A 15,123-nucleotide genomic window follows, 5' to 3' on the forward strand; every position below is an offset into this window, starting at 1 on the left:
TTCATCTATAATTACCTGCAGAGCAGCATGATTACAGCCAATAACAATGAACAAATTTACAATTCCCTGCCAAGTAAAAAACCTTCTTATATAAGGGGTGTTAGCAACTGGCCTTCTGTCTATATCAGAAATGTTTATTATCATAAAATATGCTGAACCTCGGGTTCAAATATTAGTTAATATGGTGCAAAATACTTAAAACTTAGAAATTAATTGGACATTTCATGTGAACTTTCACATTTAATCAATGCTTAAGGAAATCAGAAATTTACATGGAATCTTCAGAATTAACCCTAATCTTTATGGAAACCAACTTGCAGCTGTTTTTTTTTTATCTATCTATCTATCTATCTATCTATCTATCTATGATCTATCTATCCCCACCCTCCCTCCCCCCCCTCTCTCTCGCTCTCTCTCTCTCTCTCTGTCACTAGCATCTATATATTTACTATCTATGTCTCTCTTTTAAGTGAAACACTAAAATATCTGAGCTTGTCTTCATTTTGCTAAGCTGTAGTGTTAAAATTTCAAACAAACCCCCATTATCTAATCTTGCAGTAGTGCTACCGCTACAGATATACAAATTAGAGGCAAGTAATAGGTAAATGATGGCATACCACACAGACGGCCAATCCTGGTGCTGAAGGAAGGTCAGAGATGCCAATGTGAATGGTTGCTGTGAGCAATGTTATAACTGGCTACAGATCATCCAATCCCTTCAACAAAGGGGTGGATACATTACAGGTTTAACAATTGCCCTTTCAACAATCTCTCTTCTGGGAAGATGTCCAACTAATGGCTTGCCTTGCGGGATATCTGATCTTCTATTGGGAGAGAATCAAAGGATATTTTTCAAGAGAAGAGGAGCAATGGAAGGGGAGCCTTCAAATTCTTGGCAAGGGTGAAACATAAATAGACAACTAGCTATCCTTCCTGTGAGCCATTCAAATGATATCAACTGTGGCTAAGTGGTGCCCATCCCATGCCAGCTCCTGCACACTATCCCCTTTGTGACAGTTGTTATTTACAACTTAACAAATTTGGGTTTTGTTGGTGTTGTGCAAATATACAGCAGCAGGTCATTTTAGGTTGCATTTTTCTGTAAATACCACTAATCCCTATAATTGTCTTTAGGGAATCAGGGATAATTGATTGCAAGTATTTTCCTTTTCAAAGCATTTGTAAGACTTGGCTTGGGTCTGAGAGTAAGAAATGCTCTGTGTGTAAATAATAATGAGTAACTTTATATAAAACTACTGGATACATCCAAACAGCCGATTATTAGAGGGTTTTAGTAGAATGGTGTAGACTCCATATGTAGACAACAGTTGCCTTTTTAGAGTAGAGTGTCAGCTGCCTATAGAATAGTATATATATATATACACAAGGGATGGCACACCGCTACATAACATACCTCGGGTGCTCGGTAAAAGGTTCCAGTAGTATAAAAAAGACCACCAACTCCGGGATTTCTTGTGAAAAAATCAAAACATATATTTAAAGTAGCATAAACAGCCGACGTAACGTTTCAGTCCCCATTGGGACCTTTCTCAGGGCTGTTTATGCTACTTTAAATATATGTTTTGATTTTTTCACAAGAAATCCCGGAGTTGCTGGTCTTTTTTATACTATATATATATATATAATAGAAAGAGTGCCGCACACACAGGGACTTGATACAAAAGAAAAAGAGTTTTTATTGAAAAAATTCCAACTTTTCGAGCACAACCGCTTGAAAAGTTGGAATTTTTTCAATAAAAAAAGTCCCTGTGTGTGCAGCACTCTTTCTATTATATTTTTGTTTTTGACCTGCACCAAGGGCATTTGGACTTGTATAGGGTGTGCTCCTTCCTGTGTACTATATATATATATATTTATATATATATATATATATATATATATATATGTATGTATAATATGTTTGCATAAATCTTTTGCTTTTTCTTTTTTTATTGCTTTCTAACACGTTAATGATAAATCTAAAATTCTGCTGAAATATTAGAGTGTTCCAATATAGCCACTGTACCAAATTTGGCCTCTTTTATGCAAACGGATACCATTTAATATTGGAAAATGTCTAATATCTTTTCTTGATATTGCTGTATATCAACTAATGTTTTTCTAATGAGTTTGAAAACGGATTTATGTTGATTTATTAGGATGTAATTTCCTCGTTCCCCTTGCCACTCATTCTCGTGTCCTTATGCCATTTCCATGCTTGTATCATTTATCCAAAAAAATCCATCTGTGCAGTGGATTTCTTAACCCTTCTCCCAGGGAAAATAAACCCCCTTTATAAGTAGTATTTATATACCATTTATATTCTCATAAACAGACAGCAATAAAAGAGGACTTCATGGTATGCCAAGAATATTGCATTAAAAAAAATCTTTATTAATTGTAGGGGTACAGAAAAGAAAGCAGCGAAGGGGGGAGCATAGCCATGTTCTTATTGAACATAAAATCAGATGATTTACTGCCATATCACACAAACACAACTCTGCTAGTGAGTGGGGCTGAAGGATGTGTGTGGGTTGTTGTACTGGTTGATTTTATTGTTTATCTATTGAACTGGTGGTAGCTTTGGTGTACTTTTTCTTGGGCATGTTTTTATATACCTGTATATATATATATATTCTTGTTATCTGTTATCTTCTTAGCATATAATTCTGCACTGCATACATCTTTAATACTATACCTGTATTCCATTCTTGTTCACTGTTTGATAGGGTGGGTGGGTAGGTCAGTGGATTTCACAGTATCAGAGGGTCTCACTTCATTTAAGGGTTTGTATTAAGACATTATAATGTATTTTGGTATGATCTTCTACCTCATTTGTTTTTAACATAAAATGATTGTAGTTTAATTTCTTGACAGATAATTTGTATTTTCTTGCTTTTGAGCCATATATATGTGCAGGGTCCAGTTTTTTTGTTACATTTTCAACACTTGTCTACTAATTGCATATATTTTTTTTTTTGGTTTAACAGGAGGTATATACCAAAGGGAGATTTGTAGTCCATGTCTTGTAGTTAATAGATATATCTGTGATATTTATAATATTGCGGTATTTGTGATAATATTTATAAAATTGTGCTATTTCTCAATATTGTTGGGTCTGATTCTAGTTCCGTTTTATGTGTTAGAGTAAAACTTGCATTGGAATTGATGCTGCAGATTTGTTTCCTATAAAAGAAAGATAGTGGTCTGTTGATACTGCTTCTATTATGTATGCTGTTTTCCCACTAGGAAGTTAGGATGGTCCCCTTATTCTGCTTGGACCCTGTTCTGCTGAGTTAGTCCATGACTATATTTTAGTAAAATGTATAGCTTTATATTACATACAAAGGATTGCCATTAGTCCATTAGTGGTTGTGTTCATACAAAAAGTCACTGTGTAGTTTTAAGTTACTTTCCAATATGCAGGGACACTTAAAGGAGAAGGAAAGTCATTTTGGCATTTTACTGCCAATAGATTTGCCACATTAGTGCCACCTAGAACACTATATTTATTCTGCAGAAAGCTTTACCAGAACTGCGCAGACTCTGGACAAGGAAATTAAGGCTGTTTCTGAGAGAGGAAGTCAGACGCTGGAGAATCATGTCTACAAAAAAAGAGACAAAAAATCTTGTGTTTATTTTGATAGAGGACTCAGTGCAGCATTACTGTAAGTGCTTATGGCTGTATTTACATGGACCTTTCTGATAAAGCTTACTTAGTTTTTACCTTTCCTTCTCCTTTAATAAAAATAAAAGAAAAAACGTTTTTTCAAAGATATTTGTAAATGCTCTTAATATTAAGGAGAGTTTATCTCCTTAATATCAAGGATATGTTATTGCGTTTACAAATAACATTAAAATCAATTAAAATTTTGACAGTCAGTTGCGTGTAAAACCACTTCCTTTAAAGCTAATTGCATGAAAATGCGCTCCTTGCACTTCCTCTCAGTTGTTCCTGCCTTCCGTTCTGAATCAGGCGCTGCTATGCCTGTTGACACATGGAAACCCTGTGGTTACCCAGTTTCATTTTTACACTGAACTGTTCCTTTGAGAACTGGGTGCAGGCATCACTTGCATCACTTGGATTCGATTTGCAATGAAATGTCCGCACAGTTGCAGTAATTTTGTAGAATCAAGTGCAGTTGCAGTAGGTGCAGTGCAACTAAGCCAAGGGTATTGCCCTCTTGTGACTGAAAAGAAGCTGGAATTCAGGATAAAAATGTTGCACTGCAGAAAAAAACAATATCAATTGTGCCTGAAATTGTACTTTTGTCACTGCCCTTGTGATGTACATGTGCCCTCTTTTTGCTTGTAGGTGTTCTCTGTTTGCCTTTTTTTGTGAAGGTGATCTACTTTGTGATTATTCTCTTTTGCTTTTTTTTCTTTTTCTTTCTTTTTTTCATGGTTATTCTAAGGCAATAGGAAAGCCCCAGAAGACATGTATGTGGTTCCTGTTGGGTTTTCTTTATTACCCTTTTTATAATACTTCTTTATTTCTGTTTCTGTTGATGACATTTATAATTATGCAAAGTGGGCTAATTTATTTTCAAGTTGAATTCTTGTCTCGTTATTTCTGGTATACACGTGGGACGCAAGATTAGTGGACATAAAGCATTTTGCACTAATTTTACATATTTCCAGTTGGTCAAAGGATACGGAATAAATATAGAATGTTTACAAACAACTACTTTTAAATAAATCACCTTTCAAAAATGATGGTACATTATCTGAAAACCTGTTATCCAGAAAGATCCAAATTACAGGAATGCCATCTTCCAGAGGCTCCATTTTTATTAAATAATTCATATTTTTTTTTTAAATTATTCCCATTTTCTCTGTAATAATAAAACAGTGCCTTGTACTTGATCCCAACTATGATATAATGAATCCTTATTGAAGGCAAAACAATGATACTGGAATTAATTCATATTTAAATTATTTTTTAGAAGACCCTTTATCCAGAAAACCTCAGGTCCCGAGCTTTCTGGATAATTGATCCCATACCTGTAATACTGTATTGCCCAGCGAGAAAGTAATACTACGCTTATTTTGCTTTCTGTACAGAGAATCAGTCATAGATAAGACTCCTTTAAATGAAGGACCATCTGCAATTATATAAATAACCCTATACAGAATCTATTAAATACCGGATTACTGCTCTGTGGCTATTTCCCTGCATGAATGTAGTTTTTTCACATTTTTTTTACAGAGCCCTGATTATTATTTCCAGTGAATAATGCAAAGTTTGGATAAGGATAACCTTAAATGTTCTAATCCTAGTTCCACTCTCCAATTAGGCATGCATACCGTCCATCATCCATCATCCATTCCTGAAATGTAAGCTTTAAAATATCGCCAATATTTATGAAAATCCATAACTACGATAATGCATGCTCAGGTGCTAATTTATTTACATCAATTAATTTTGGTCCCCTGATGTAAGCCAATTAGTATTCAACACTTAATGGAGTCATTAGCTGTCAGATTAGCTTTTCGAAACGCTTGTCATTGCTACAGGACCAAACACTAGGAATGTGCTAATAAAACTAGCAGAATTAATGGAGTGAACAGCATAGATAATGAGTTAATGGGGAGCATATAGGATAGAATCTGATCAGCTGTTTAAATACAAGGAGGATATCATGGAGGTAGATTAGGGTTTATAAAATAGTGCGCTTTTATTGCAATATTTCTGACATGTGGGGCTATAAATCACTAAATTACACAGCCTATTTTCACTAGTGAATATAAACTGAGATTTAAGGGCAAATGATAATAAAGAGTAATTCATTTAAAACATGATATTTTACTTCTCTATTTTTAATATTTAATATCCATATCCATAAGCTAAGCAAAGGATTCCTGCAAATGAACTGCTAGCATCTAAATGTTTTAAATTACTAAGCCTAGGAATTAGACCCTGAGATATTGTTGTGTGATACTGTCTGGTACAATTCAGCATATACTGCGCGTTGGAGGGATGGGGGGCATTTGCAGGCTGCCATGGATCCTGGATATCACCGCAGACATCACTGGCAAGGCCATTCCTTACTTGCAACTACCACTAGACAAATCAACAGTTAACACTTTCAGAAGTAGTGTATGGCTGACAAAGCAACATACTGGTGTTTTAGGCATATATTCACAGAGAAATTATGCATGTCAGCATTAGCAATTTTTTTGCGAAACTGCTGCAAAATTTCACCGTGAAAAATTTGCGGTTGCATAAAAATAGTTGTGGCCACGTCAAAAAAATGTGCAATCACGTGAAAAAACTTGTGCACGTTAAAAAATTCAGACGGTAGCCACATTTCACAAATTTTTCACGTTGCATAATTTTTTCAGCAGTTTGGCTAATTTTTTGTCGAAGCGAAATGGGACAGATTCACTCACTATTCACAAGCAATTCAATAGCTTAGAAGATGTGTTCTGCATCATTTATAGTTCTAGCTTTTATTCCATTCAGTGCTAAAGAGGTGCTGGGTAACAGCCAAGTATTGAAGTTATCGAAAGTCACATTAATTAGAAGTAGACCTTTATCTTAATTCTAATATTTCTCCAGCTGTGACAAATTGTGCAGATGTGTTCCCTAGCCCTATAATATTTGTGTAATGCATAAAACCTCATGCCCCCCCCCCAACAAAAAATATACAAACAGTATATACAAATGGGTCATGGTAGGACAAGGACTGCAGAGGGAGGCATTATGAGTTAAAGGTGGTTTGAAGGAAGGAAGGTATGGGGAAGAACTATACAATTTATTTTGCATTGTAAATTTCCTATGGTCTATGCCCCTTTCCTTCAAATCCCCTTAATAATATAGGGGATTAGTAATTTATTCTTTTCTTACTGTGGGAAATAGGTCTTCAGGTATAGCCTTACTTCTTTGGCTGTATTTATAGTGGGTATCAACTTAGGCATGCCCTGTAAGAAATGGGAAATCCCCATTGCCAATGAATATCAAATGGTGTTCCCCTAGGGTATAAAAGGAAGCAAAATCTCTTTATTCCGTTCAGTGGAGGAGGGTAGTTGGTGCCATGAGCTACTACTAATACAGCAGACCCCACGGTCGCTGGGGGGGTGGGTCTGGACTGCATTGTCTGCTGTATCATAGCCCCCCCTACCCCCAGCCCCTTTTTAAACTCATTGAAAAGTAGAGCTTGATGAAAGCAGGTAGCAGTTGTGCCAGGATGGGGGTGAGGGAGAAGGGACAGTTTGCACTGGGCCCTCCATTTATTTAAAAGCCACCAGTGCCCAAGTTATTGGCAAGTTTTCACTGTCTAGGAGTCACATTTGACTCTGCTCTCTCTTTCACTCCCCACATTCAAACACTCTAAATCCTGTCGGTTCCACCTCAAAAACATTGCAGGCATTCAACCTTTCCTCACTCATGAATCTGTTAAAATTCTCATCCACGCCCTCGTCATATCTCGCTTAGACTACTGCAACACACTGCTCTGTGGGCTTCCCCTGTCTAAACTGAGCCCACTCCAATCCATCATGAACAGTGCTGCCAGACTCATACACCTCTCCTCCTGCTCCATAAGAGCTGCCCCTCTCTGCCAATCCCTGCACTGGCTACCTGTCATATACAGGATTCAGTTAAAGATTCTTGTACTCACCGTCAAAGCACTCACTGGTGCACCCACACCACTCTATTTAACCACCCTAACCCCCAAGTACACCCCCAAACGTAACCTTCGCTCTACACATGACCTCCTTCTCTCCTTCTCTCCTCCTCACTCATCACTTCCTCTCACTCTCGCATCCAAGACTTCTCCCTCGCTGCACCCATCCTCTGGAACACACTTCCCTGTCCCATTAGGCACTGCCAGACTCTCCAAGCCTTTAAATGATCTCTTAAAACTCACCTTTTCACTCAAGCCTATAACCTAAACCCCCCAAACATTCACTAACCAATGGTTTTCACCTCTCACTCCGCACTTACTGTCACTTTACACACCTACTAGTTACCCCGACCTTATGTCTCACCCCTCCCTTTTAGACTGTAAGCTCTTGCGAGCAGGGCCCTCCCCCTAATGTCTCCGATCCTTATCTAATGTAACTGCAAACCATTTTTGTGAATTGTTTATATCTGCATGTTAACTGTTATGTCTTTTGTACCCCTATATTCTGCTGGCAGTGGCAGTGGCCGTGGCCATTCTTAGTAATTACCCCCCTTTCCTGTACTAAACAAAATTACCAAATTGCATCTTAGACCCTAGAGTCTCCTCTTCTTTCTTGTCATGACAGCTGATGCACAGGCCTGCTAAATGAATCATGCATCATCACTGAACAGATAAGCCCCCAATTGGAGAATCACATAGTTGTGTTAGCTCTGGCTATTATACCATCCCTACGAAAGAGGGGATTGATCAATACACATTTATGGCAAAGGAAATGAATAGTACTTGCCATAAATGCTAGTGTTTGTGCATCCATCTTTCACTAAAAGACTGTGTAAGGTTGAGTGTTAAGTCACAATTGGGGTGGAACTCTATGGGTCTATTTATCATACTGTGTAAAATGATTAACACCAAAAAACGGTGTAAAATAAATGGTAAATTTATCAAGGTGTGTGATTTATTCTACATTGCCCTAATGCACGTTTGACATCATTATTTTACACCACTTTAGACTTTGCGTTATCCTGTAAAGTCAATGCGAAAAATTCAAGTGTCAAGTAAGTTCCAGTGTAAATTGCTCTAAAAAAACTCAGTTTACACAAAGGTACACACTACTATACAATAAGGAGACTCTCAACCTATCTTGGGTTAAAACAACCTTTTTATATATAAAGGAACTTGTTGGCTACCAGTTACAGTTTTAAGCAATTTACAGTATAAATACGACATGCTCACCAGATTAAATAGAGGGCCCGGGTGCCCATGCCCCAAGCCTTTCACTAGAACTGTTTACTCCTATACCTATGACTACTTGTGTATACACATGAAATGCATCAGGATGTATCTATGAAAAAAACCGTTTAACCTTCACCGCTGCCCTGGTGTCCGTTTGAGTGCGTGCCACGTGGTACTTTGATTCGATTTTTTACACAAAGGTATGCAATCTCTAAAATCAATACAGAACTTGGTAAATATACAATTTTTATGCCGGAATGCTTGGTGATGCGTGGTGTATTTGGTCTCTATATTTACATAGTATAATAAATTGGTCCACAATGAGGGTGCACCCATGGTTAGACCAGGGCACCCCAGAAACAGAGAACCTGATATCAACAGCCCACCTATCACTTATAAGGCAGATCCAGGACTAATGGTATGATTCTAGTGTTTTCTATGTGTTCTATTTGTTGCATTGTGCTCTATTTGCTAGTTCTGAATACACACAGATAAACTGCAAAGGATAGTACAGACAGACAGACAGATGGTTCTTCTGTTTACGGGCCAAATGATATGGTTGTTCTGTGTCATCTATTAGCTCTTGCTCTACAATTTACACTGTGCAAATTCTTCCTGAAAACTTCCCCTGCCAGGCCAACATAATAAACATACACTCTGGATTCATCTGCCTGTCTATAACAATATATTTGGCATAGAAAACAAACAATTCACTCAATGCTAGTATAAGAATTGTCAGGCCCACTGCCTGCCCTGGGCAAAGGGATCGGTTTATGGTGCCGTGGTGGGTGGGGCCCTGCTGCCGGGCTGGTGACACCTTGAGTTAGCAGTCCCCAGTGGGTTCTGGATAACCCTGTTCGGCATTCCTTAATTCTCCCCCCCTCCCAAAAAAAACAGCACATATAATATAAATGATATGTGCAAGAAGTGTCACATTCACTTTGATAGACTTAATTTCATGGATTTGATGTATTACAAAATGATTAAAAATTAATTTATTCAGAAAGGAAAAATTATGATATGATTACTGTGGCCCATGGTGGCATTTGGGGCTATAAATGGGGCACAGACTATTCATTATCCTTTTATATAGACACTTGAGACAAGTTACAGTTGATATGTTTTAATATCAGCCCCTAAGAATGCACTGGAAGTTAAGATATTGTACCCAGCTTCAATCCTATTCTTACCAGTTCATTCCAAATTTAAAGAAATGCAACCCTCTTCCCATACTGGGACCTTAGATAGGCTGCTATCTTCTTTGCCGTTGACATAAGTTAGCAGTGCAGGATGGCTAGGGCTCTTCTAGATAAGGGGTCTTTCTGTAATTTGGATCAGTGTAAATAATCATTAAAACATTAGACAGGCCAATGGGACTGTTTTGCCTCCAATAGGGATTCATTATATCTTAGTTGGGATCAAGTACAAGGTACTGTTTTACTATTACAGTGAGAAAGGAAATGATTTTTAAAATTGTGTATTATTTAATTATTTGTGTATTATTTGATTAAAATGGAGTCTATGAGAGATGTCCTTCCTGTAATTTAGAGCTTTCTAGATATTGGGTCTCCAGAAAATGGATCCCATATCTGTATTTGTAAGATCTATATTGTGATATAAAAAAGTCCTACTTGCAACAACCATTATCACATTTTCACCTTAATATCCTCTTTGCCACCACTTTAATTTCCCCTTTTGTTTCCACCTTTATTCAAGGAGTAAAATTGATGCCTGATGTCAATGGTATTGATAGGGAAGAAAGACAAAAATATAGGAATGCTGGTATTTTTTCCATAAAAGGACAAAGACTTATGGGCACTATGTGCCCCTACCCCCACCCCCCAGGCATAGCATGTACTTGTGCTCTACTGCAGGGGTTAATTTCCAATTAGCATGCCAGACATAAAATAGCACCCAGCAAAGGAAAGTAGAACACTCTGTTGACAGGAATATTAGCCCCTCAGCCTGGCACTTACTATTTTCTGCCCCCAGTTAGAGAATGCCAGACATTTTGGTACAGCCAGAGCTGCCTCACACATGAATCACACATGCCTATTCCCAGGATGGGGGGATATATTAAGTGTATATATCATGTTCATTTTTTAAGAATTAGCGTTGCATTTACATATGTTACTTAAATATGAAAACATGTTCCTGTTCTCTGTAGCTCTGTAAATGATTAACTGTCTTGTCATGACCTTCTTGTGACTTCTGGATGCCAGCCCAGTCACTGTTCTTCTTCTGTGGAATTTTCTACTTTTGACAGTAGGGGGAGCTCCAATTTTGTGTTTTCCTTTTCCATTCTTTTAAACCTTACAAAATAGAATAACTCATTTTTATGTTTGATTACAAAGCATAACTCCCATAAATTATGTTGTTGTTTTTTTTTTTTTTTTATAAAAGCTTGGTGACTTTAAAACCTGGCTTAAAATAAAAGCTGAAACATGTGAAAAATTTAATTAGAACCTAATTTGGCCGGAATCTAAGCAGCTGGGCTTTCACTACTTTTGTAGCTGCTCTTTTACCTATATTTGTTTATTCACAAGATTGGTCAGATATTTGTATAGATATTTTGGTTTTATAAATAAAGGCATACAATATCAGTACAACAGCATTGTGCAGATAGACAAACTGATAATAGTCTGACAGATCACACATACAAGTAATATAATAACACATTCTGCAGAGCAGATAGATAGATAGATAAACATACAGGTAAATTGATAGACATACATACATAGATAAACATAGATAGATAGATAGATAGATAGATAGATAGATAGATATATAGATAGATAGAAACAGTTAAACAGAAAAATAGATGATTGATAGATGAGAGAAAGTGAGGAGAGAATAGATAGAGAATAGATGAATGGATAGATAGATAGATAGATAGATAGATAGATAGGTAATATACATATCTCCATTTAATACATTGGGGAAAAGGGGGTTTAAGCATTAGAACTAGTGATGAGCGAATTTGTCCCGTTTCGCTTCGCCGAATTATTCGCGAAACGGCGAAAAAATTCGCGAAACGGCGAAAAATTCGCGAAACTAATTTGTCGCGCGGCGTAATTTTTCGCGCGGCGTAATTTTTCGCGCGGCGTAATAAATTTGGCGCCACCGTTTTCGTTGCGCGGCGCAATTTTTCGTCGCGAGGCGTAATTTTTCGCGCGGCGTAATTTCTGCGCGCGCGGCGTAATAAATTTGGCGCCACCGTTTTCGTTTCGCGGCGGAATTTTCCGTCGCGCGAAAATAACTGTAAGCGCGCGCCGAAAATTTCGCGGCGCGACGAGCGCACAAATTCTACAGGTGGTTTTGTTTGTGGGTTGCACCTTTTTCACTGAGAACAACATCCAAGGGGTTGGTGAGCAGCATGTTGCCCCCGAGCTGATGTAGAGAGAGATATTCTGAGACAATTTGCAATTGGTCTTCATTTTTTTTATTTATGAGGGCCGATTCACTTAAGTGCGTTGAAACGAGCGCTATTTCTAGCATGCGTTAAAAATTTTATCGAGATGCTGTGTGTGTTATTTAAGTCGTGAAGACTATTTTCATGCTATATTGGACGCATCACATCAACGCATCGCGCACAAATAGTCGCCATATGCAAAAAAACGCACGCCATATTAGCCAAACACGGCATTACTTTTGGAAAACTACTGTTCTGAAAATGCCCATTTCCCTGCAAACTGGCGGCTGCATCACTCTAGGGCCAACACATACTTGAATAAATCCCACTGCAAAGTACATATTTTGTTGCCAAAAGCTCATTTACTGCACTTTTCTATAATTACCGCCTGCCCCAAGTAGGGGTTCATTTTCGCATAGCCTAATGCGATATTTAGCGCGTCTAAGTGTGAATCATGCGTTAGTATTATTTCTATGTGCAAATTAACGCATGCGGTTCCTGTTATCTGGTTGCTAGTTTCCAAATTACCTTAGCAACCATGGGCTTGCTAACATAGAGTTGGAATGCTGGGGATTTTGGCTGCCATGGTCAGTGACCCCTTTTTGTATACTGCAAAGAGTTAAAAGAAGATGGCAAACAATTCAAAAACTGTGAACAAATAAATAATGAAGACCAATTGTAAAGTTGCTTAGTATCACTACAGGGTTATGGGAGATAGCTCTCAGTACAAGTGAGGGAATACAGGGGTAGGGGGGGATAGCTCTCAGTACAAGTGAGGGAATACAGGGGTAGGGGGGGATAGGTCTCAGTACAAGTGAGGGAATACAGGGGTATGGGAGATAGCTCTCAGTACAAGTGAGGGAATACAGGGGTATGGGAGATAGCTCTCAGTACAAGTGAGGGAATACAGGGGTAGGGGGGATAGCTCTCAGTACAAGTGAGGGAATACAGGGGTAGGGGGGATAGCTCTCAGTACAAGTGAGGGAATACAGGGGTAGGGGGGATAGCTCTCAGTACAAGTGAGGGAATACAGGGGTATGGGAGATAGCTCTCAGTACAAGTGAGGGAATACAGGGTTATGGGAGATAGCTCTCAGTACAAGTGAGAGAATACAGGGTTATGGGAGATAGCTCTCAGTACAAGTGAGGGAATACAGGGTTATGGGAGATAGCTCTCAGTACAAGTGAGAGAATACAGGGGTATGGGAGATAGCTCTCAGTACAAGTGAGGGAATACAGGGGTATGGGAGATAGCTCTCAGTACAAGTGAGGGAATACAGGGGTAGGGGGGATAGCTCTCAGTACAAGTGAGGGAATACAGGGATATGGGAGATAGCTCTCAGTACAAGTTGATCCAGGGACTGGTCCGATTGCCATCTTGGAGTCAGGAAGGAATTGTTTCCCCTCTGCGGCAAATTAGAGAGGCTTCAGATCGGGTTTTTTGCCTTACTCTTAATTAACCAGTTAGGCAGGCTATATATAGGTATTATGGTTGAACGTGATGGACGTATGTCTTTTTTCAACCTATCTTACTATGTTACTATGCTTATAATTGGCCATTCTACTACATGCTAATAATTAACTTAAATGTGAACCACCCTTTAAGTTAATCTGCCATGTTTTGCTTTGTGGCAAAATTCCCAAACAGGTTGCAAAATTCGCTGAATTGCATTGCAGTCAATGGGAACACCAATTCCCATGCAGTTTGGCTGAGTATACTGCCTGCTACACACATGCCCTACATTGTTAGAGAACCTCCTATCCGCTATGCTACAAGTGTTTTCTCCCAAGTGAAAAAAGGCTCCCATTTTGCCAGTTTCTTAAAAACATGTCTGTGATTTTTTACATTACTTCTGGTTGACAGTTAATGGTATCTACTACTGCACTAAAAAAGTACCTAAAAGTACAATCTATATTTTATATGTTACTACTAGCTTACAAACACAGCCACAACTAATAATAAATATGAACAGATACCATCTGGGTGCTTTGTATCCCACATTAACATGAATATACTGTATATTTTTGTGTAAATGTAATGAATCTACTAAAATACTATGTAATGTTACACAACTTCAAGTATCATCTGATCAGTAGTTAAATGAAATAAAATCCAAATGTCGAAGTTTGAAAATAAAGAACATTTTAATATAACAAAATTGCACAACGGTGCACTGCACTTAAAAAAACTACATAAAAGCAGGAGGAGGAGGAGGAGGAGAAGGAGGAGGAGGAGAACAGGACAGGATGGCCTCCTGAATCTCCCTCAAGTTCTGCTGCATAAGGGCCACATCCTGCCCCATAAGGGCCATATCCTGCCTCAGAAGGCCATAGTCCTCCCTCATAAGGGCCACCTCTTGGCGGACCTCTTGTAGGAGGTCCAAAAAAATATTTGCCCCCCCTGTTTGGGAGGCAGCATCCCGTGCTCCTGGGGGTGCTTCTGGCGCTGCTGCTGGTGGTGCTGCTGGAGGTGCTGGCTCTGCCTGATCATTGGCAGGCTGGGGATCCTGTGCAGGAGCCGGTGGTGCCTCTGCCTCTGCCCCATTATCACCCTGCTCCACCTGTAGCCATTCGTCTGTCAATGAAAGAATTACAGTTTGAGAAATACAGCACTTGCTTTTGTACCGAACAAATGATACAGGCTGAGATGTGTCATGTAACTACAGGAAAACCATTATCTATAAGCATGGAAGGTATGGGGCGGGGACATCTATAAGCATGGCAGGTATGGGGCAGGGCATCTATAAGCATGGCAGGTATGGGGCAGGGCATCTATAAGCATGGCAGGTGTAGTGTTCAACAGCAACCCTGTTATAAGATGTTTGTTATGTTTTGTTAATGTTTAGTGCTA

The sequence above is a fragment of the Xenopus tropicalis genome, chromosome 8, assembly GCF_000004195.4.
Source record: "Xenopus tropicalis strain Nigerian chromosome 8, UCB_Xtro_10.0, whole genome shotgun sequence".
Taxonomy (NCBI): Eukaryota; Metazoa; Chordata; class Amphibia; order Anura; family Pipidae; genus Xenopus; species Xenopus tropicalis.